The 23,073-nt window shown below is 44.0% G+C and overlaps 2 non-coding genes across 2 annotated transcripts; one reads left to right on the top strand and one right to left on the bottom strand.

The window, feature by feature from the left end:
- The first annotated feature begins 12,789 nt into the window (after positions 1 to 12,789).
- Positions 12,790 to 12,871, top strand: trnas-aga (transfer RNA serine (anticodon AGA)). Its single transcript has one exon. It is a non-coding gene; the product is annotated as a tRNA-Ser (tRNA).
- Positions 12,872 to 20,421: 7,550 nt separating this feature from the next.
- trnah-gug (transfer RNA histidin (anticodon GUG)) lies at positions 20,422 to 20,493 on the bottom strand. The gene has a single exon. It is a non-coding gene; the product is annotated as a tRNA-His (tRNA).
- Between the last annotated feature and the right edge of the window lie 2,580 nt (positions 20,494 to 23,073).

Raw genomic sequence — 23,073 nt, forward strand, 5'->3', positions numbered from 1 at the left:
TGATGAACTTGACAGTATACAAGACAGAACAATCAGCGACGACAGCGACATCATCAACAACGACAACAACAACAATGACCCAACAACCTAACAGGGGAAAACACACGGGTTAAATACGAGAGGGGAAACAAGACACAGGTGGTGCAATCAACCAGGTGAGACACATGAGGGAATCACAGGAGGGAGGTCAGGAAGACAGGACATGACTACAAAATAAAACAGGAAGCACGAGACAGGGATCGTGACATAACCAGTGCTCAATTTTGCAAGGGTCCAGAAGGTGATGAAAACCAGAGATTCCAGTTGTGTTCTCTGATTGACACATGTGGGATATTAGATGATATAAGATCATCAGGGCGGCTCTATGGGGAAGCAAGATCTGTCTCAAACAAATGTCCTGCCCCCTCAAATCAAAATTTTAGAAGTAAAAAAAAAAACACTTTTTGATATACGTACAAAATTGATATATTATGAGTTGACAAAATTATCTGCAGTAGCAGAAAAAATGCAAAAAAAGGTGTGTGATACAGTCTCAGCTTCCTCTCATCTCCCTGTCACTCAGCTGCACACACATCTGTATTTGTAGAGTCAACTGAGGACCAGCCCGTTGTTCTTCTCACTGTTTGACTCTGTAAGAGAAGTGTTTCTTTCTGGATCCCACAAGCACCACAGTGAGCTGGTCTGCTGCATGGAGCCAACAAAGACCTTCAATGTTGTTGGTTGTCGAGATCTGGATGGATGTTTTATATTATTCTTTATTTTATTTATTTATTTATTTTCTATTGATCGGTTTTGTTTTTCAAGACTTGGTGAAGGGATTTTTCTTTAATAACCTGGCCTACCCTTTTAGTTTTGTTGACATTGGCAATCATGATAAGTGTTATTGTTGGGTTTGAATATATTTGATACAGGCCATCCAATGAAGGTAGATGTCAAGATTTAGTTGTTGTCATCCTAAGAAATGTTTTTTTGTTTTTTGTTTTTGTTTTTGTTTTCTTTTTTTTTATTTTGCCCCGAGGTATTGCCACCTCATCAGGGTCAGGGGGTTTGTGGGCCTCAGTGACCTGAAGAGTTACACCAGCAGAAGCTTAGCCTTCAGGTGGGACAAGTTGGACCAAGTGGGACCGGTCTTAGGGTAAAGGTCTGATAAAGAGCAATCAAACTACATGATAATATCAGTTATCCAGAGAACCACCTACCCCCCCCCCCAACACCGCCACCACACCATTTTCCCACGTGTTGCCACCCTTTGCCCCCTTCACATTTCCATCTGCCCCCTTATATGTGACTGTCTAGAACCAGCCCTGTTGGATCACATGAATTATTTCAAGGAGGATAAATTCCTTGGAAATTTGTGTCTTCCTGTCTCATTTCCAGGGTTTGCTAGTTAACATGTCAGAGGCATGAACAGGTGAGTTCATGTTGACATGAATTCATTCTCATCATGAATCTGCCTCTTGTTGTCTTTTTCAGAGTCTGTCAGGCTGGTGGACGGGTCGAACCTTTGCTCTGGCAGACTGGAGGTGAAATCTAACCAGCTGTGGTCCTCGGTGTGTGAAGAGGACTTTGACATGCAGGATGCAGAGGTGCTGTGTGGAGAGCTGAGATGTGGGACACCTTCAGTCCTGGAGGGGGGACTTTTTGGACCAGCAGAGTCTCCATTCTGGACTCAGGCGTTCCAGTGTGAGGGCCATGAATCTTCCCTCCTGGACTGTGGACGCTCAGGGTCTGGAAACACCTGCTCACCTGGCAAATCAGTTGGACTCATCTGCTCAGGTGCAGCTTTGGTTCAGGTCCTCCTCCGTCCTGTTGCATATTCATGTATTAATGATGCTCTTGTCTCTGCTCAGATGCTGATGATGTCAGGTTGGTGGGAGGAGCAAACCACTGTGCTGGAAGACTGGAGGTGAAACACCTGGGAGAGTGGAGAGCAGCAGAGACAGACTGGTCCTGGACCCTGAAGGAAACAGCTGTGATATGTAGATGGCTGGACTGTGGTTCTGCTGTCTCAACACAGCAGAGAGACGAGTCCTCAGAACGACTCATGTGGTTCATCAACTCTGAGTGTGTTCAGTCTACATCAACACTGAAGGAGTGTGTGAGATCATGGAACTCTTCTGGTTCCTCCATCCTGGAAATCACCTGCTCAGGTAACATTATTGACACTAACAGTCATGTGACTGAGATCCAGGACAAGTTGACTTTGGCTGTTTACATGAACACAAATATTCCTCTGTTATTCTGACAATGATGATATTCCCTTTTTTTAACCTTTATTTAACCAGAGGAAACTCCCTGAGTGACTCACATTTGCAGCACCACTCTGATAATGTTCTTGAAAACAACACAAGCTGCTCAGTTCAGCCACTGAGGGCCTTGCTCAAGGGCCCCATGGTGGTGGTAGTGAGGGAGGCAGCAGTGCTGCTTGTAGCTCAATCCTGGTGAGACAAAGGTGAAGTGTACTGATGTTTCCAGTAGCTTTTTAATCTGTTCAGCTTTCAGTTGTATTTTAACATAATTTACTGTCTCTCTGTTTCATTTTTGTCTTCAGAAAAAAACCTTCAGAGCTAAAAGACAGATAAATGAAATAAATTTATCTCTTAGAAAAACAAAAATTTTAAACGTCAGATGTGCAACATAAACAATCTTCACAACAACGAACCACAAAAATTAGTCATGTTCACCCATAGTTTGCTCATGTGGTGAGGTAGAGAAGCTAACAAGACTGAGAAACAGTTGTGAGAGAAGCTCCTGTTAGCATAGCCTTCATCTCAACACTCAATCAAGTTCACTGATTCCCATAAATTGATATCAAACAAATGAAATACAGAGTTCCTTGTTCCAGTTCCAGCCAGGAGCTTCAGTGTCTTTAACAGGATCAGCTCACATCAGGGAAACCCTGTTTAACCTCACTTCATTCTGTGAAGGCATCAAATTGCTGCCTGCCAGATGTGCAAAACAGGAACGTAACTGGATTCCCTTCAAAATAAAATTCTCATGTCCTGAAAATTACCTGAACAAATTAAAACCCCTCAGGAAATTTTCCCTCAGAAACAGACCTACATGAAAGTCATTTACACTGCTTCTTCCTGCAAATCCTGAGGATTGAACCAGCAACCCTCCAATCACAAGTTAATATTTCTTAACTTCAAGCCACCAGTGCTCAAATTTGACAAGGGTCAAGATGGTGATGAAAACCAGAGATTCCAGTTGTGTTCTCTGATTTACACGTGTGGGATTTCAGATGATATAAGAGCATGTGAATTATTTCAAAGAGGATAAATTCCTTGCAATTCTATATTTTCTTTTTCATTCTCAGGTTAAATTCCTTGGAAATCTGTGTTTTCCTGTCTCATTTCCAGGGTTTGCTAGTTAACATGTCAGAGGCATGAACAGGTGAGTTCATGTTGACATGAATTCATTCTCATCATGAATCTGCCTCTTGTTGTCTTTTTCAGAGTCTGTCAGGCTGGTGGACGGGTCGAACCTTTGCTCTGGCAGACTGGAGGTGAAATCTAACCAGCTGTGGTCCTCGGTGTGTGAAAAGGACTTTGACATGCAGGATGCAGAGGTGCTGTGTGGAGAGCTGAGATGTGGGACACCTTCAGTCCTGGAGGGGGGACTTTTTGGACCAGCAGAGTCTCCATTCTGGACTCAGGTGTTCCAGTGTGAGGGCCATGAATCTTCCCTCCTGGACTGTGGACGCTCAGGGTCTGGAAACACCTGCTCACCTGGCAAATCAGTTGGACTCATCTGCTCAGGTGGAGCTTTGGTTCAGGTCCTCCTCTGTCCTGTTGCATATTCATGTATTAATGATGCTCTTGTCTCTGCTCAGATGCTGATGATGTCAGGTTGGTGGGAGGAGCAAACCACTGTGCTGGTAGACTGGAGGTGAAACACCTGGGAGAGTGGAGAGCAGCAGAGACAGACCGTTCCTGGACCCTGAAGGAAACAGCTGTGATATGTAGATGGCTGGACTGTGGTTCTGCTGTCTCAACACAGCAGAGAGACGAGTCCTCAGAACGACTCATGTGGTTCATCAACTCTGAGTGTGTTCAGTCTACATCAACACTGAAGGAGTGTGTGAGATCACAGAACTCTTCTGGTTCCACCATCCAGGAAATCACCTGCTCAGGTAACATTATTGACACTAACAGTCATGTGACTGAGATCCAGGACAAGTTGTCTTTGGCTGTTTACATGAACACAAATATTCCTCTGTTATTCTGACAATGATGAGATCCTGAATTTGATGAGGGTCATGTTGATGATGTGAAATATGGAATCCAGATGTTTCACTTTAAGCAGAGAGACCAAGTTGTCTCAAATACGAGTGTGTGTGTGTGTGTGTGTGTGTGTGTGTGTGTGTGTGTGTGTGTGCGTGTGTGTGTGTGTTTTGGGGGTTCAGCCTCATCAAGCAATAACAAGAGGAAGGTGAGTCAGGAAGGGAAGTTTCATGGTTCTTGTTTTTTCCGATGAGTTTAAGCAGGATTAGTAGCTGAGAAAAATGGGTGAATATTAGAATGATGATTTCCTGATGTCTCCACAGAGTCTGTCAGGCTGGTGGGGGGGTCCAGTCTGTGCTCAGGCAGACTGGAGGTGAAGTCTAACCAGTCATGGTCCTCTGTGTGTGAGGAGGATTTTGGCCTGCAGGATGCAGAGGTGCTGTGTAGAGAGTTGGGGTGTGGGGCTCCGTCCCTCCTCCACGGGGGCCCGTATACAGACATGGAGACCCCAGTCATGGCAGCAAAGTTCCAGTGTGGTGGAGATGAATCTGCTCTGTTAAACTGTGGAAGGTCTGGCTCAGTGAGGAAGACCTGCTTACCTGGGAAAAGCGTTGGCCTCGTCTGCTCAGGTGAAGGTCATAGATCTGCTTCATCCCACTGCTTTGCTTCTACCACTCATGATTCCTGTGTCTGCTCAGAGCCTGATGGAGTCAGGATGGTGGGAGAGCCCAGTCGCTGTGCTGGGACCCTGGAGATCAAACACCAGGGAGAGTGGAGACCAGCGGCCCCTGGGGGTCCTGAATGGCTCCACCAGTCTGCCTCTGCAGTGTGTAGACGGATGAATTGTGGCTCTGCTGCTTTAACAAATAAAAGAAGGAACTCACGATCCAGGCCTGTGTGGTGGATCAGGTCTTCTTGTGTCCAGTCAGCATCTGGACTGCGGGAGTGTGTAGTGGAGACTGATGAAGTTCATAGTGCTACCAGTCTGATGGTGGTGTGCTCAGGTAAAACTGGACATTCCAAACAAGCTGCTGCTTCCTCGATGACACCAGCACATCTGCTGATTCAGCCTTTCTTCTGCTCCCCCCTCCACAGATTTGCTGGTCCAGCCAAACATCTCCTTCTCTGCCTTCACTGACGGTGTCTCTGAGGTGAGGCAGCAGGAGACTCTGCTGCTCCGGGGCTCCAACTTCACCATCAGTTGCTCTGTTGAACCACAGTACCCAGGAGGCCTGTTCCAGCTCATCTTCTCCACCTCCAGGACGGCACAGAACTACACCCTACCAGCGCTCAAGCATTCCGCCCAGTTCCTGTTCTCAGCAGCAGACCACACCCACCGAGGGAACTACAAATGTCTTTATCACCTGTCCCATGTTTTCCCCCATCACTTCTCCTCTGAGAGCCAGGAGCTCCACCTCATCATAGCAGGTGACAACAGGACCAGCTGGAGTCAGACAGGAGAATGTGACCCTGACTACATTTACATGCACTTGCTACTCCTCTGTTCTCCTGCTTCTTGTTTTTAGCCTGAAAATGACAACATTCTGATGAAGCTGTTTACATGACTATGGAAAATAGTCCAGCTAGCTAATTCTAACTAGCTAGGCTAGTCTGAGAGATGAAGGGCGGAGCTTAAGTTCACTGTCAAATTGATCGTTTTCTTGATAGTCCAACAGGCTCCTTAAGAACAACTTTGGACTCAAATGCCCCGTTAAAAAAGAAATCTATAAGTCCAAGGAAACAAGCACTTTGGTACAATTCAGAAAGCAGACACCTGTAAAGTGTCATGAGATAACTTTTGTTGTGATTTGGTGCAATATAGATAAAACTGACTTGACTTGTCATTTGTTTGTCTCCCGTCCAGTTAAAGTGTCTCACACTGTGAGACTCTACAGTTTTAATTCCTCCTGAAGTTCATTCATGACAGAAAAGCCTCAAACCTAAATAATATTGGTCTGTCCTACGTTTTCATTGAGAAATGCTCAGTTTTGAAAACCCACCCAGAATAAACTCTTTCTAGAATCCTGATTAAATCTGGACTGTTGTCATTTTCAGAATAACAGTGGAACGATGGCGGACGTGTAAAAATAGTCTGTGTTAAATGAATCCACCAACCTTCTGGGAAATATGCTTCTTGTCCATCATCCCCAGAACCAGACAAGGAGACAGAGACTCTCCTCTAGGGAGCTGAGACCCTCGCTAGTTAGCTTAGCACATTGAATCGTAGCGGTTGGGAAGTGTTAGCAAGTGTTAATAATTTCTCCAGAAACATTTGTTCGTCCTATCATTTGCTCACGTGAAGGTCCCACTTCAAACTCAGTGTCAGAACGAACCTGACAGGAAACGATCTCGTTGCAAGAGGCCCCAGACTTGAACTGGACAGTTTGAACAAACAGGAAACAAAGAGAGAGGAAACTCAACACGTTGGTGAAATCAAACCAAGAATGTTGTAATTACATGTTCTGTGTGTCCATGAGGGAGCTGAGACCAGCAGAGACCAGCAGACCATGAGTTAGCTTAGCATAATGAATGGTAGTGAGTGGGAAGTGTTAGCATCAACTGTCTCAGGATCATGATGTTGGTTTGTCCTGCAGTCCTCCTCCTCCTCCTCCTCCTCCTCCTCCTCACCCTCTCTTCCAATGTCGGCCATGATCAGTAGCAGCAGTCGCTCTCCTGCTCCAACAAACATTTGGTTTTGGTGGCCAAATCACTGCTCCCAGTCAGGAAAGTAGTCCCAGCTATGTGTCTGATTCTAAAATTAGAATGTCTGTTAAAAGTGATCCACAAGCCCAGATATATGAATGCAGGTGTAGCGGCTCCAGACTGAGGGGTATCTGGACGCTACATGTGATACCCAGGATGAAGACTGAGGATCAATGAAGAGAGAAACGATGGATGAACGTCTTCTCAAGTCCGTTTGATTTCTGAGGCTTCGTTGGGCCTGTGGGAAAAATCTCTCAGCCTAACCCACGTAAGCGTCAGAGCTCCACCTACTGGTCAGGTGGAATAAATTCAAAAAATAGGGGGTGTCTGTTTTATGTGAAAACACATGAAATAACAACATTTTCTGTCTGTTTGTATTAAAACTTCTATTTTGTTTTTTTTCAGTTCCTTCCACAGGCAACGACTGTTTGGGACTTTTATGCTAACACTTCCCACCTCCTACCATTCATTGTGCTAAGCTAACTAGCATGAGTCTCAGCTCCTAGAGAAGGGTCTCCATCTTCTAGTCTGGCTCTGGGGATGATGGACAATCAGAGACTTCTCCTAAAAGTTAGCGTGTTCCTTTAACATGCAGCCTTCCATCAAGAACCTTCAACCATCAACATGTCTGTGGTGGTCAGTGGTGATGTCATTGATCAAATGTGATGATTCTAAATGTTTTTCAGTGCCTTTAAGTGATTTCATCATCAGAGCGTTCATCCACCATCTGATCCTGGGGTCATGTGCTGTCTTCTTCTACCGCTACTTCAAGGTAACACGACGTAGCTTTGTAGTCCTTGGCTATGAGCAGTTGTTTCAGCAGCAACTGGAGGTCTGAGCTGCCATGTCTTCCAGGCCAAAATGGAGCGGCAGGCCGGACACCAGGAGAACATTGAACTCAACGCTGGTGATGCTACAGAGGAAGGCTTGGTTGATGAAGAGGCTGGAGTTCACCACCAAGACACCACGGACGTGTGACTGCAGCGCCGCCACAACTGAGCTCCAGGCTTCTTCTGCTTTCACCGTGATGATGTTTAAAGCAACAGGACGTCTCCTCATTGCAGTCTTGTAGTTTTCCTCATGTTTTCATGATCGTCCATCTCTGTTCTCAAGGTCAAGTCTCAGTTCTGGCCTGTTTTATCAGATAGATCAAAGGTTATTGAAGGTCCCTGAAATGAAAACTCCATGTTCTCAGTTCTGATCCTGCATCTCTGTGGTCATGGCTCATTTATCTCTCCACACTTGACAAACCAAAAACTTTTCCAGTGTTTTTACATCAAACTCCCAGTTTTTCTTTTTTTCTCTTCCTGTTAAAACAATTCAAACATTTGAGGACTCATCCTTCCCTCAGTGGTGTCGACTCATTTTCCATCCAATGGAAACGTCTCCTCAGATTTGGATGCTCCTCCCCCATCCACCACGTGATGCACTGTGGCCCCAAAATACTTTTTTCCCATAAACATCCAAGAAGAAGTGGCTGCAAAACATTGGATTGATTGTTTTAGTCTCTACAGCCCAAACTGACTCGTTCCACTGACAGAATAAAACTGATGGAAAGTCTGAAGGGACCATGATTCCATTTTTGTACCCACTTTTTTTAGCAGCAAGCTAACCACAAGTAGCCAGAGCAGGTCAAGTGAACATGTTCTGCTGTGCGGGGGTGCGTTCACTGCTTCTGGCTCATGTAGAGGTCACATCCTGTCACATGACCCATGAGGACAGAGGTTCTGTTCATCATCAGAACTGTTGAGGAGCCGTCTGAGCACATTTTGTTGAAAAATAATCACAAAATCAACTTTAAACAAGTTCCCATCTACCAGCATAGCAGAGATCAGCTCATGGTCCAATACTGGGCCTCCTCCTGATTAGTAGGCTGGATTTTTACAGTGAACATTTGAAGTCACCAAATGAGAGATGGAAACAAAATGAAGTCCAGTTTGATGCTGGAAAACCACTTCTTTGACAAAACTGTGTTTTTCTCAGCTTTCGTTAAAAAAATGACAGTTTTTCATGAAACCATCCTTCATTCAGGTGTTGATGAAAAATATAAGAGACTCACTGACAACAAATCTTTTGAAATGAAAACAGACACCTTGGTCTTTGTTCTGATGAGCTCTGATGTTGTTCAACTGTTGGTCTCTGAGCCTCAGAACCCCTGCCTGTTTGAAGGTGTATTCTGTCCAAGTAGAGCTCATGATGTGTTCATCTGACCAAAATAAAAATGGATGAAAATGTCAAGAACCTCCCTCCCAAATGTGATGTCTTCCACTGAAACAACTCTGGAACATTGAGAGGTTTCCTCCTCCAACAGTCCTGTCTTCTTACCAGCTTTGCTCTCTCACTACTGTTTAGTGTTGGAGAGATTTTGTTCTGTGACACCTGTGAGGAAGAGACTTCTATTCTTCTTTATGATGTCATGACCTGATTTCTGGAGTGAAAGTAGTTAGTGTGATGTCATAATGAGCTCCATGATTTTCTGTTATTTTTGGTAAGAGTTTCATTGTTTCACCTGTACATGCGTAGTTACACCAGAAGGGGGCAGTTTAGCTCATAGAGTGCTTGGTGACATGAAAAATCTGTAAAAAAAGAAGTGTTCTTTTTCTGCGGTGGTTCTGCTGATGCTTCCAGTTCTTGCCAATGCTGAAGTAATAAAAGAAGGTGTTGTCCAGCAATGCTGTCTGTCTTCATGGTGTCTCATTGACTCCTTCATCTACATATCAGGCCACAGCAACAGTGCTGTCCCTCACTACACAACATTGACACTGAGATTCCCACTAATGATGAGTCAGCACATCCTGACTGTTATGATGACCTCAGCCTGAATGCTCCTCCTTCTTGAGATGCCAGACCTCAAAGGACTCCAGTTTGACTCAGAGTCACTTCTTCTTCTCTTGGACAAATAAATGGATGAACAAACACTAACATATCAATCATGATTTAAACCCACTGGCAAAACCAATGTTTCCACTTTGTTGATTTTTACAATTTCCTTTAATAAATACAAGTGGGTGGAGCCCAGATGGTCCAAACCTGTTTCCTGTCTCCTGTCATTGTGGAGAGTCTCTGTTCTGTCCTGCTGCTGTCCAGTTGTCTCAACTGAGCCAACTCAGACTCACACCCCCTTCATCAAAACATGACGTTTCGTCGAGACCTGTCACATCAACAGGTGACGTGGAGGAAGTCATCAGGAGACACGGCGATGTACAGCTATGTGACATCAGCAGAACTGTGGAAGTTTATACTGAGTCTCCTGATGACAAGTGGCAGTATCGAGACATTAAAGAGAGTCTGAGCTAAAACTGAACCTTGGGGAACTTCAACCTTTGATCTCAGAGTTTTGTGTTTGATCTTAGAATTCCTTCTTTGATCTCACCTTGATTTCTCAATGATTTCTTTGTGGACACAAATTGTCTTTGATCTCTCAGTCTTCTTCTGTAACCTCACCAGTTGAAGCTTTCTCACCGCTTGGATCTCATGTTTCTGACATCTCTGAGCTTGTTTCCTATCCCCCTGTCTCATATTGATGAGGTCATACAGCCTGATGATGTCTATGGTTCTCCTTTGAGCTGTTCCCTCTGGGAGAGTTCTCTCTCTGTAACTTGTGTGTGTGTTTGGTCGTATCCTGTTTCTCCTTGACAGCACTTTAGTGTTTTTACCACTGGTGTCTCATCTGTGATTCACCTTTTATTTTACTGTTTTGTCAAAGATGAAGGTGTGTTTGTTGTCATTCATTAATCATGTGATTGCTCATGTGACTGTGGTCACGTGTATGCCAGATGGCGCTGTTCTTTTCTTTTGCAGATGAAGCGCTTGTAACATCTCTCACTCTGATCACTTCATGCTATTGAAGTTACTCAGATGTAGCCTAACTAGCTCAGTCAGTAGAGCATGAGATGCTTAATCCCAGGATTGTGGGTTCAAGCCCCACGTTGGACGTTCATCTTGAACATCACTGCTTGTCCTCTCACTTTTTGCAGCTGTGGGAGCTTTGATTGTGAAAATTGATTCTGCAAAGGCCTGCCGTGAGGCTGGGCTCTCCTCTGTATTTGGTTGCTAGGAACCTGAATCAGTCCTCAGTGGAGCGGTGCTGCTGAGGCTGAGTGAGGCTTGAGTGAGGGACTGAGCAGGAGCAAACAGGTTCAAGCAGGTTCAGGCAAACTCCACTCAGTCCACCAACATCAAAGCAGAGGAACTGAGTTCATCGAACAAAATGATTCATATCATCTCCACTTGGAATGCCCTGGAACTACAAGTACACTTAAAATGGCTGACTTATGACAACAGAAGGAACTTTGAAGTAGATTTGATTTATTTCAGTCAGTGACAGTTTTTTTTTTCAAGAATTTAGTTCAGGTAACTTCATTGTTTTACTAAGATGAGCTTAATGTTACAACATTGAAACAAGATCGAAAATATAGTAAATATAGTGGAATATATTGGAAAATATCCTGCAATATATTAAATATTATATTTCCATCCATCCATGTTCTTCTGCCTCACACGTGAAAGCCACTGGGATAAGGGTTATTTTAAAGCTCTAGAATATCTTGTGAATATCTGGAGCTTAATTCCAGCAGCAGACCTCCTCAGGTGATGGAATTTATATTTGACATGTTTACCATTAAATGAGACACATTTGCAGTCCATTGAAATCTACTTGTGTTCATGGTGAGTTGATTTCAAAACATGAGCTGACAGAATCTACGTTTAGGGAGGAACCACCATATCCAGGGGTCTGGACCTTTTTGTAGTCAGAGCCATCAAAGTAGCAGACAGTCACATTGAGAAGAAACTGACCAAACACCGCCCTATTGCATTGTGGGAAATTTCAGCTTGGTTTGTGTCCATCAGTACACACCAGAAATTTGTCTCATGCTGCCGTGACCCGGATTTGAACCAGCGTTGCTGCGGCCACAACACAGAGTACTAACCACTATACGATCACGGCCTCCTCAACAGCAGTTTGAGCTTCCGTGTCTTTGTCTCAGGTGAGATCAAAGACAGATTTCTAAGATCAAACACAAAACTCTGAGATCAAAGGTTGAAGTTTCCCAAGGTTCAGTTTTAGCTCAGACACTCTTCAAGGTGGAACCAGCAGAGGAGCTCAGTAGAGACAACTGGACAGCAGCAGGACAGAACAGAGGCTCTCCACAATGGCAGGAGACAGGAAACAGGTTTGGACCATCTGGGCTTCTGTCCACTTTGATGGTTTTTAAAACATTGAAGGAAATTGTAAAAATCAACATTGTGTTTAAATCATGATTTCTAGTTGAGAGTGTTTGCTCATCTGTTCCAGAAGCTTCTTCTAGAGTTGAGCCTGAATGAGTGGAGGGACCTTTTTGATCATCAGGACTGGTTTTTGATGCCCTGATGGTGCATCGGGGTCATCATGGTCCTCCACCATCTGCAGGGGTTCCAGGACTGTTGTGGTGTTTGTGGGAACTGCAGGGAGAAGCTGAGACCTGGAGAGGAAGTCCTGGACTCCAGCAGACCTCTCAACACCTGCAGCATTTTTTCAGCTCCACCAAACCCAACATTCACTGCCTCCTCATCATCTGAGCATCAAAAGCAGCTCAGACCTGCTGCAGCTCAGCAGACCTCAGCCATTTTTAGGATGTCTCCATGATTCTCCTTCACATGATTTTCATTCAGAAACAATAGAATTGTCAAATACCACAACAGTTTTCAGCTTGCTGGTAAACAACATACACACACACACACACACACACACACACACACACACACACACACACACACACACAAATAGTTTGTGTTTATGAGAAGATTAAAAAAATCTACTGTGCTTCAATGAAGATAAATTTTTGAATATCAATCCTCTACTCATGTTCATGGGAGTGTAGTTATTGTGGCCGAGTGGTTAAGGCGATGGACTAGAAATCCATTGGGGTCTCCCCGCGCAGGTTCGAGTCCTGCGAAAAACGTTAAACTGCTGTCCCAGAGGAGACAACATCTGCTCCTACTTTAAGTCCATGTGTCAAAGGTTTTCTTTCAAGGGCTGGAGCAGCTGATGATGAGGGAGAGAGAGAGGATTGGTAGCATGTTGTCTTGTCTCAACCATTCTGGTGTTGACCAAAATCTTTGTTGATACTCCAGTGGTGGTGAAGGTGATGGAAATGTTCCAAGTGGGACGGTTCCATGTTCAACCAGTTTCATCTGGAACTGAGGTGGAGCTTAGGGTTAAGTAGGAATTGGTTTGGTTTAGTCCCTGGGAATGTCAGTTGGTGTGTGTGTGTGTGTGTGTGTGTGTGTGTGTGTGTGTGTGTGTGTGTGTGTGTGTGTGTGTGTGTGTGTGTGTGTGTTACATGCAGACTTTCCCTTGTGACAGCTGATTTGGTTTGGAATCCATCTTAGTCAGGACATTTTGAGAAAATTCTATCATGTCGCTGTAGTTATTTTGATTTACAACACTGGAAAAAAAATCACCTCCCCTCCAAAAACCCTCCTCTTCAACTTTGTACCCAAGTTGTCTCCTCATCAGGCACCACAGGATCCAGTAGGTTCAGTTAAAACAAGTCATTAGAGATTTAAAAAATGTCCATCAAACACAAAATAAGGCTTCAAATAGGTTTCCAATTTCATTTCATGTTGACACATTTTGTCCATTTAACATCAGGACTGCTCCCAGATCGTCTCCATGACCTCATCCCAGCACCAGAGTACCGCCCAAGTTCATCAAGGACAGCAAACATGAGCAGGTCGAGGTTCACCTCCATCTTTGGAGGTTGTTGAATTTCCTCCTGAGGACCGTCCGGCTGTTTCCTTCCTTTGCTGTGACACAACAGCAGACAGCAACAAGGACTGCTGCAGTGCACTTGGTAATTGGATGCACTGAAGTCATCCATTCATGTCAGTGATGTCACTTGGCAGGACTGTCATTGCCGTCTCATTCTAGAAAAGAATCCAGACTCCACATGTGGCTCCCATGATAACTGATGGACCTCTGGTTGGAGGCTGGACGATGATGTTTGGTCTGGTGGGGTTAAGATGGTGGGGGTTGTTTCAGTTCTAGTGCTGAAGGCTTTCACCATGACAGTCAGACTCTCATCTGTCATTCATGTTCCCTCAAATGTGCAATGTGGACCTCACACTCTGAAATTTAGCCTGAAAACTCTTCATGAAAAGCAGGAGACTCAGAGTCTCTGTGGCGCAATCGGTCAGCGCGCTCGGCTGTTAACAGAGAGGCTGGTGGTTCGAGCCCACCCAGGCACGATGAACAGGCTCTACTGGTGCTTAGGACTCTGTTGATCAGCTGCTGAGTTGCTACTTGATGTCAACATTGGTCTGTTTCATCCTGAGTAGTTTGATCATAGCAGAGTCGTTGCATCATTGATCTGAATGTGGACGGACAGATTGACCCTCCACAGCAGACGCATGTGACAGATCTCTGGATGAGACACTTTGTGGTAAAGCCAGATTCTGCCAGTCCCACTGACATATTTCAATCACACATGTTCAGAGATGTTTGGTTTTCCTGAATACATTCATTATTTTCTGATCATCTTGTGGATTTTTCATCATTCTCCTCTTTACCATACTTTAGGTTGCAGTATGTACACCTTAGTTAGCCTTGGGTTTCATAAATCATACAGCATACAAATAATAGCAGGTTGAAGCATATTTATTTAAAAGAATTTAACATGGTTATGTGGCAGCAGGAATAGCACCCAAGGTTCTTTGAACACACCTTGATGGCCTGTCGGCCTATCAGAGAACAGGTGCCCACATTTAAGACGGCCCCTCCCTCGCCCTTCCTGCTTCGTAACTCTTCCATGTGGAAGTGGCTTTGTTCCACCTCCGGCGTGTGTGCGGCTGTGGGTACGCATGCTGCCCTGTGCTGCTCTCTGCACTCCGTTTGAGAGTGGAAATGCTGACATCCGGCTCCCTCCCTCTTGCCTTCCCTCTGGGATGAGCGTGTGCGTGCGTGCTGATACACTTCAGCTAAGGTAGGTGCCTGTCGGCCCGCAGCTGTCATTTTCAGCCAAAAACTGTGCTCATGATCTATTTAATCAGGGACAATCAACCAACCGGACGCTGCTGCTTTGTCTATGCTGACCCAGCTTGTCCATCAGGGTAATCTGCGTGGCCGTGGGTTGTTGAAACGCAGCCTTGCTGCTTCGGCTGCTCGGTGCTTCGGGTGGCCCTTTGAGGCTGTTTCCTGCAGTTACCCACTCTTCGCGTCCACGAGGTGACACACACCTGAACGGAGCTGAATCCGATGGATTCTTTTTATTGTATGAGTGATGTTTGGGTGTGGAATTAATTTTGGTTTAATTATTTAGTTTTCTTATTCATTTCTATTTCTTGTTTTGGGTTTCTTGAGTTAGTTTGTTTCAGTTGGATTTATAGGATTAATATTTGCTTTTTGTTGTTTTTTTTGATCAGGGTGAACTTTCATTTGTGTTTGCCTTTTTGGTTAAATCGTGTTTTGAATTATTAGTTTTCTTTGAATTAGGTATTTTGGTTTGATTTATTTTGGGCTGTATTTGAATGATTAAAATAATTTTATTCTTTCTGTAGGTTAAGATTTAACTCCTTCCACCAATTGAATTATTTTTGCATTTGGTTTGAGTGCAACTCTAAAAAAGAAAAACTTTCTTGTTTCAGTGTCAGAGGCCGGTGACGGTGACTGGTGGTGGTGTCTCCTCTGTGTGTTTCCCGGGTGACAGTCACTTCCTGGTGTGGGTGACTTATTTTTGATTTCTTTAATTTGGGTGAACTCCCCCCAGATACAATCGCTCACCCCCCCCCTCGAAGTCTCTGCCCTGATCAATTTCCCTTTTGTTTTCCTTTGTTTGGTGTGTATGTGAATGTCCGATTGCGGATTGATTTTAACTTGAGTTCTAAATAAAATATATACTTTTTTTATACCACAAACCAAGTCTCCAGCCGATGAATGGAACTTAACTGTGTCTTGTCCCCTAGTAAGAAAAATAAAACTCTCTGGGTGAAATTCCCAGGGTGGTGTTGTTGGGCAACTGTGAAGAATCCTCTCAAAATTATTGCGCAGTATTAGTGGAATTAGCGTCCCTTTCCCTGGCCACAGTTACACACACACACACACATACAAATACACTGCCTGTCTTTGGTATAAAATGGTCTGTCACGTTCTCTCACATTGCACAACAACAAAACAATCAAAGACGGCCATGTCCAGTGTGGTCCTGGATATGACGACTGGACTGCAGGGTCCCAGTATCACTGTGACAATTCTTTTACCAGCTATGACCTTGGACAAGAACTTCTCAGGAGGAAACTTATCATGGTGGCACAGTGAAGAAAACTGGACCTGAGCTGCCTGCTGAAATCTTGCAGGTGAAGGACAGAGCTCCACCTCTTTGACAGACACCACCACTGTTGGCTCAAGTTGTCAAAAAATGAAGTGTGTCAGTTTTTGACACACACACATCTAAACACACACACATACACACATGCATGTTCTTACACACAGAGACTTTTCCTCTGTTTTTGTTTTTTACTGGTTTTAGAACCAGTAGTTGGTTTCTGTTGGTTTGATTTGCTTGACTGGTTGTTGTTTTGCTGCACAGTGGTGCAGTGGTCAGCACTGTGGCCTCCCAGCAAGAAGGTTGCGGGTTCGAGTCCCGGCTTGGGCACGGGCTCTTTCTGTGTGGAGTTTCCATGTTCTCCCCGTGTCTGCGTGGGTTCTCTCCAGGTACTCCGGCTTCCTCCCACAGTCCATGCATTGGGGACGAGGTTGATTGAATCCTCTAAATTGACTGTAGGTGTGACTGAGTGTGAATGGTTGTTCGTCTCTCTATGTTGGCCCTGCGATGGACTGGCGACCTGTCCAGGTTGAACCCCGCCTCTCGCCCGTAGATGCTGCGATAGACTCCAGCCCCCCCGCGACCCTTAATGTGTAGGAATTAGCGGAAGATGACGATGGATGGATGGATGATGGTTTGTTTGACCTTGCAAATCCATATTTTGGGTTCTGGCTTGTTCTGCTTTTCATTTTGTTTGTATCATGTGAAAGTGGCATAATTAAGACAAAAGACACTGTTAGAACAGAGAGATCCAGAAAACCCACCAACAAGAGGTGTGTCTGGTACAGATGTGGAATTATTGGCTCACACAATGTTGAGGCAACTGGGAAGAAGACAACCAAAAAAGGCTTGTGTGATTCAGACATTCATCAAAAATGGTCCTGTAGAACTGTTCAATGTGTCATGACTTCAGAAGCTCAAATCCTCTCTCAGTTCTAGTGAGAGTGGAAGAGATTATAAAATGAGAGAAGCAGGGCCCTCCCTCAGAGCTGAAACAGCTCAGTTGGGAGAGCGTTAGCCTGAAGATCTAAAGGTCCCTGGTCCGATCCCAGGTTTCAGCAGAGGAACAGCATTGACTTTACTTTCCAGTGGAGGAACTGCAGACATGAAGGAAACTAACATCTTGTCCTGTGCATTCTTATGACATTCAAGACATTTTTGGAGCCTCTTGTTGGATTTTGCCACAGAGAATCAGAGCCAATCAAAAGCATGGTGGACTTTAACATGGAGGATTGAACAAGTCAAGAAAGCATCAGTTTGACCTTCACAGGTGTTTCTTTTCCTGTCTAAATACTGTAGAAAGAACCTGAGTAGCTCAGACGGTAGAGCATCAGACTTTTAATCTGAGGGTCCAGGGTTCAGGTCCCTGTTCAGGTGCTGTGGATGTTCCAGTGTTTGACAACATGGTCCTGGATGAAGTTTAGTGTTGAACAAACTGTCAACATCAGAAGTAGAAGTGTTCTTGTCTTTCCACTGTGAGACTGTCGCTAGAAAAGTGACCAATAATAATTTCATGTGGCATGCAATTAACAAAACACCCACATTAATGGTTGCAGGGGGGCTGGAGCCTATCCCAGCATCTACGGGCGAGAGGCGGGGTTCACCTGTGAGCTCTGTCAGGTATGAAGGAACTTGACTGTTGAGGACGTCAGACCTGCAAAGACACAAACACACCCACCAACAGGACCCTGCACACACAACGCTGCATAGGACCCAGGCCTGGGGCCGTCACCAGTGTTCCCATAGAAACCACCAGCGTAGTCCAACATTGGGAACATGAACTGTGTTATAATACTTTTCCAGACGTCTTATGGAAAAAGTCAACAGAACGACAAAAGTCATTTTAGCCCACCAGATATTTGCTTGGACACTGAGTTCATGTGAAATTTAAATGACAGCTGAGAATCACGCCAGAGGCCTGGATATTCAAAGTCTTCAACTTTTGCTTTTGTTGTTCCATCAAGAAAGCCAATGAGCAGTTAGTTGACAACCAAGAATCAGGTCAAACGGAAAACAACATACGATATGAGGTTTTTCTTGTTTCTTGATGGGCAGCCAAAAATATTTTCAGCATTGGATCATGAAAGTCTGTTTCATTCCTGATGTCGTGTTCAAAAATAATTGCTCACCTAAGAGGATTCTAAAAAGTCAGACTTTCTGAGTGATATTCTCTTCTCAGGCTTTCAAATCTTTTAAATTTCCATTTTCCACAAGTGAGTAGAAAGTTGTTACACTCTTTGAATCCAGGATTTAAATCTAGGGTTCATTTCATGAGGCTTGAACCCAGGATTAAAAGCACATCATTAAATGACTTGTAGTGATATTCTCCTGTTAACATTCCAAATTATTCATTGAGATTTGGACTTTACGGAAACATTTTTCCAGATTTTGATGGGCCAGTACAGCAGGAACTGGGGCTCATTCATGTCGTGGTTTAAATTTGAGCCTGGGTTTCTTCCCCTGCAAGATAAATCTGGAAAGCATTTTGTTCAATTCAGAAACGGTTTTGAAGGCAATTTCTCCAGTTGGTCCTGGAACTAGAAAGAGATCTTGTGGTAGGACATTTATTTTTACTCTATCAATCCTGTGACTCAGACTCAGAAAGGAAATGGAGTTCCATCTTCTTCTATCATCTTCAAGGAGTTCTGGCCCCAATCCAGGTGGAGGTTTTCCTCCATGTGTTCTGGAGGTGAGTGATTAAAGGTCAGAACCTGTGTTTTAGAATGGAGAATTAATATCCAGCAGAGCTTCCCAGTGTTTCAAAGAGTTTTATTAATGCAGGTCCTGTGTTAGGGGGCTCACTTCAATATGTTAAAACATCATCAGCATCCAGCGCCACCTTGTGTTCTTCTCCATTTATGTAGACACCTTTAATATTTGTGGTCTCTATCAACCACTGTATGAGGGGCTCGATATGAAGAGCTGGAAGCAGCAGGAACTGGGGGGGCATGTCTCAGAGTCTGTCTTTTATTTTTTGTCCTGGTCCTGGTCTGGGGGGACCAGGGCCACACAAGATAGAGAGAGAGCTCCCTCGCCTTCCACTCTCAAGAAAACCAGCCAACTTCACGGTCTAAAGACAAAGTAGCAGTTTTTTTAGCTTCAGAGGTGAGCAGTGCCAACACAACAAACCAAACTAACCAAGATCCCTACCTGTCCTGCAAGAAAAACCGAACTCCTCATCCAAAAACAGGAGAAAAAGGACAGGAAAATAACAAAGCTTCTCCCTCCTACTGCTGCCACTGAAAACCAAAAGTACCATCAACAATTATTTACTAATGATTGACTTCTCCAGAGGTTTCACAAATGGCTCACAGGACACTAGGCTGCTCCATGAGTTACAGAAATGTCACTGAGCTAGAAAACACTTGACACATGGTTGGCAAGCAGGGAGGCGAGGTCATGTCTCATGGTCTCTCTTATTTTGATATCCCATTTGTGTTCTGTTCTTCCTGTTTTATTTTGATGTCGAACCTCCCCTCTCATTTTCAGGTTAATTCACTTGCCCTTGTCTTCTGTTTGCCTGAGTCTCTCGGTGCATCTGAATAGACGTCAGGACTCTGACAGGGAACGACCTCAGCAGAGACTCCTCTATTTAGAGGAAAGGAGAGCTGAGAGAACCCTTTTTTGACATCATTCAACATCCTCAGGGACGATCGTTTACAAAGTTCTATTTAATATAGGACACATAAAATCACACCACATGAAGCAGGCTAATGAATAATAAATCAAATATAAAAATGCTTCATTTTAAGATATAGAATATCTTGTGAATATCTGGAGCTTAATTCCAGCAGCAGACCTCCTCAGGTGATGGAATTTATATTTGACATGTTTACCATTAAATGAGACACATTTGCAGTCCATTGAAATCTACTTGTGTTCATGGTGAGTTGATTTCAAAACATGAGCTGACAGAATCTACGTTTAGGAAGGAACCACCATATCCAGGGGTCTGGACCTTTTAGTAGTCAGAGCCATCAAAGTAGCAGACTAAGCTAGCAGACATTAGCATTGAGAAGAAACTGATACCTGGAGCCTACTTTTGGGTCTGGTCAAGTGATAACAAAATAATATGACATCATTGTCAGACTGACGCCTGCTCAACACTGACCAAACACCGCCCTGTTGCATTGTGGGAAATTTCAGCTTGGTTTGTGTCCATCAGTGCACACAAGAAATTTGTCTCATGCTGCCGTGACCCGGATTCGAACCGGGGTTGCTGCGGCCACAACACAGAGTACTAACCACTATACGATCACGGCCTCCTCAACAGCAGATTGAGCTTCCATTTCTTTGTCTCAGGTGAGATCAAAGAAAGAATTCTAAGATCAAACACAAAACTCTGAGATCAAAGGTTGAAGTTCCTCAAGGTTCAATTTTAGCTCAGACCCTCTTCAAGGTGGAACCAGCAGAGGAGCTCAGTAGAGACAACTGGACAGAAGCAGGACAGAACAGAGGCTCTCCACAATGGCAGGAGACAGGAAACAGGTTTGGACCATCTGGGCTTCTGTCTACTTTGATGATTTTTAAAATATTGAAGGAAATTGTAAAAATCAACATTGTGTTTAAATCATGATTTCTAGTTGAGTGTGTTTGCTCATCTGTTCCAGAAGCTTCTTCTAGAGTTGACCCTGGATGAGTGGAGGGACCTTTTTGATCATCAGGACTGGTTTTTGATGGCCTGATGGTGCATCGGGGTCACCATGTTCCTCCACCATCTGCAGGGGTTCCAGGACTGTTGTGGTGTTTGTGGGAACTGCAGGGAGAAGCTGAGAACTGGAGAGGAAGTCCTGGACACCAGCAGACCTCTCAACACCTGCAGCATTTTTTCAGCTCCACCAAACCCAACATTCACTGCCTCCTCATCATCTGGGCATCAAAAGCAGCTCAGACCTGCTGCAGCTCAGCAGACCTCAGCCATTTTTAGGATGTCTCCATGATTCTCCTTCACATGATTTTCATTCAGAAACAATGGAATTGTCAAATACCACAACAGTTTTCAGCTTGCTGGTAAACAGTATTTCAACTTCCATTCCACTGTGTAATGGCAGCGACTGATGTGTTCTATATGCAGTACAATCAAGTACATTCCTGACTGAAACTTTATTTCCAATTATAGGAAGGATAAGAATGTTGAAATGGACCAAGCAGGAATAGAATCTCAAGTCATGTCAACTTTACTGAGCAGCACTCAGTTAATTTCAGGAAACACAAGACATTTTTACCACATGTCAATGAAGTAGTCAGCAAAATAAATATGACACTAAACAGTAGTTGAGGGAGAGCAGAGCTGGAAATAAGACATTACTGGGAGGGGAATAAATCTGAAACATGCAGAACCAGAACACAGCCACAGCTTTCTGTCATTTTCTGTCTCAAATACTTGACAAGTTTCAACTTGGTCCAAAACCTGCTCACCTCTCTGGGTGTCAAGTTTCTCTGCACCGTCTGACCAAACTGCATCAATTGTATGAGTCTTATTTCCTGCAGATCAACTCTGGGCAGTGTTGATTGCAAGAAGAAAAAAAAGTGGAAAAATAATGGAGTCTTTGCTAGAAGTTCCTTCTGGCTCAGGCCCTAAAAAGTGCTGTCAAGTCACGTTAGAACCAAGCTCTGGACCAAAGTCTGGTGCTTTTTCATTTTTCAGTCAGTGAGTAATGTTCTATTCATTTATGTAACTCTATCTCACATTGATACAGAGAGTTGTTTTTAATCTTTTAAATCATGTGACCATCATTATAACAGCTGTTGACCTTGTTTGAACTATTTGATGGTGCTAAATATTGCCAGCTTGCTAACATTAACTAGCTAACGTTAGCTAGCTAGCTAATATTATTTTCTAACTTCAGGACTAAATTTGGGATTGATTGTGGAAATTGTTCACTTCATCTTTGTGAGCCCAAGGTTTTGTATTGATGATGTCATTGTAACTGCCTTTCTGATTCTTTGCATACATGAAATTCAAATACAAATGTTAGCCTCCTCTTGTTTGTACCCTCAGCTGCAGGTTTGACCACTGGTAGCTTAGCTAACTGTTAACCAATGAATGTTTAATTGTGTGAGTTTTTCCTTTTAGTTTTCCATGATGGAAGACAACTCAACACAGGTGGTTTCATCACTTTCAGTTGTCTGAAGATTGGAGCACCATGAACTCAGAGGCTGATTCCTGAAACCATCAATAAAGCTCTGCATTCACTTCTTCTGAATGTTAATTGATGATGTTTTGATTTCTTCTTCTAGAATCATCTGAACAAACCCTCCCTCAACACAGTGAAGCAAAACTCTTTGGCCTTCATCTGACAGGATGAGTTTCTTTTCCCAGTGATTCCATTGATAAAGTGAAAGCTTTGCAGCTCTCACTGGAAAGTCCTGAGGCTCGTCCCATTCTGAAGCAGGCAGTTGCTCCCTGCCAGCCGACACTTTCACTCTCTTGTGTAGGAGTGAAGAACAAAATCAAAATAAAGAATCATCACTCTTTCATTGGGGCTCCTTTCTCCTTGTTCTGATACAGAAATTCAACAGCTTCTATCATTTAGTTTACAGGAAATGTTGATGACACACTGGGATTTTTTGTTCTCCTGCTGTCACTGTCAAGTGCCAGCTTAACATGTGAGAGGTAGCAGGAGCCATGCATGTGTTCATGTTTACAGCAGACAAGGAAGAAACCTTGGAGGATTTCAGGGACTTTTAGCAGTGGTTCACACTTCAGGTGTGAAAGCTTCTCAGTATAAAACTTGAAGTGAGCGAGCCAGGAGTTGAACCTAGAATCTTCTGACAGTAGTCAGTCATGCTATCCATTGCACCACCAGCCCTGTGTAAACCTCTTAATGTTCATGTGTACT

This window comes from Aulostomus chinensis, chromosome 4 (assembly GCF_037954235.1).
Source record: "Aulostomus chinensis isolate RoL2024-O1b breed Wild chromosome 4, RoL_Achi_v1.0, whole genome shotgun sequence".
Taxonomy (NCBI): Eukaryota; Metazoa; Chordata; class Actinopteri; order Syngnathiformes; family Aulostomidae; genus Aulostomus; species Aulostomus chinensis.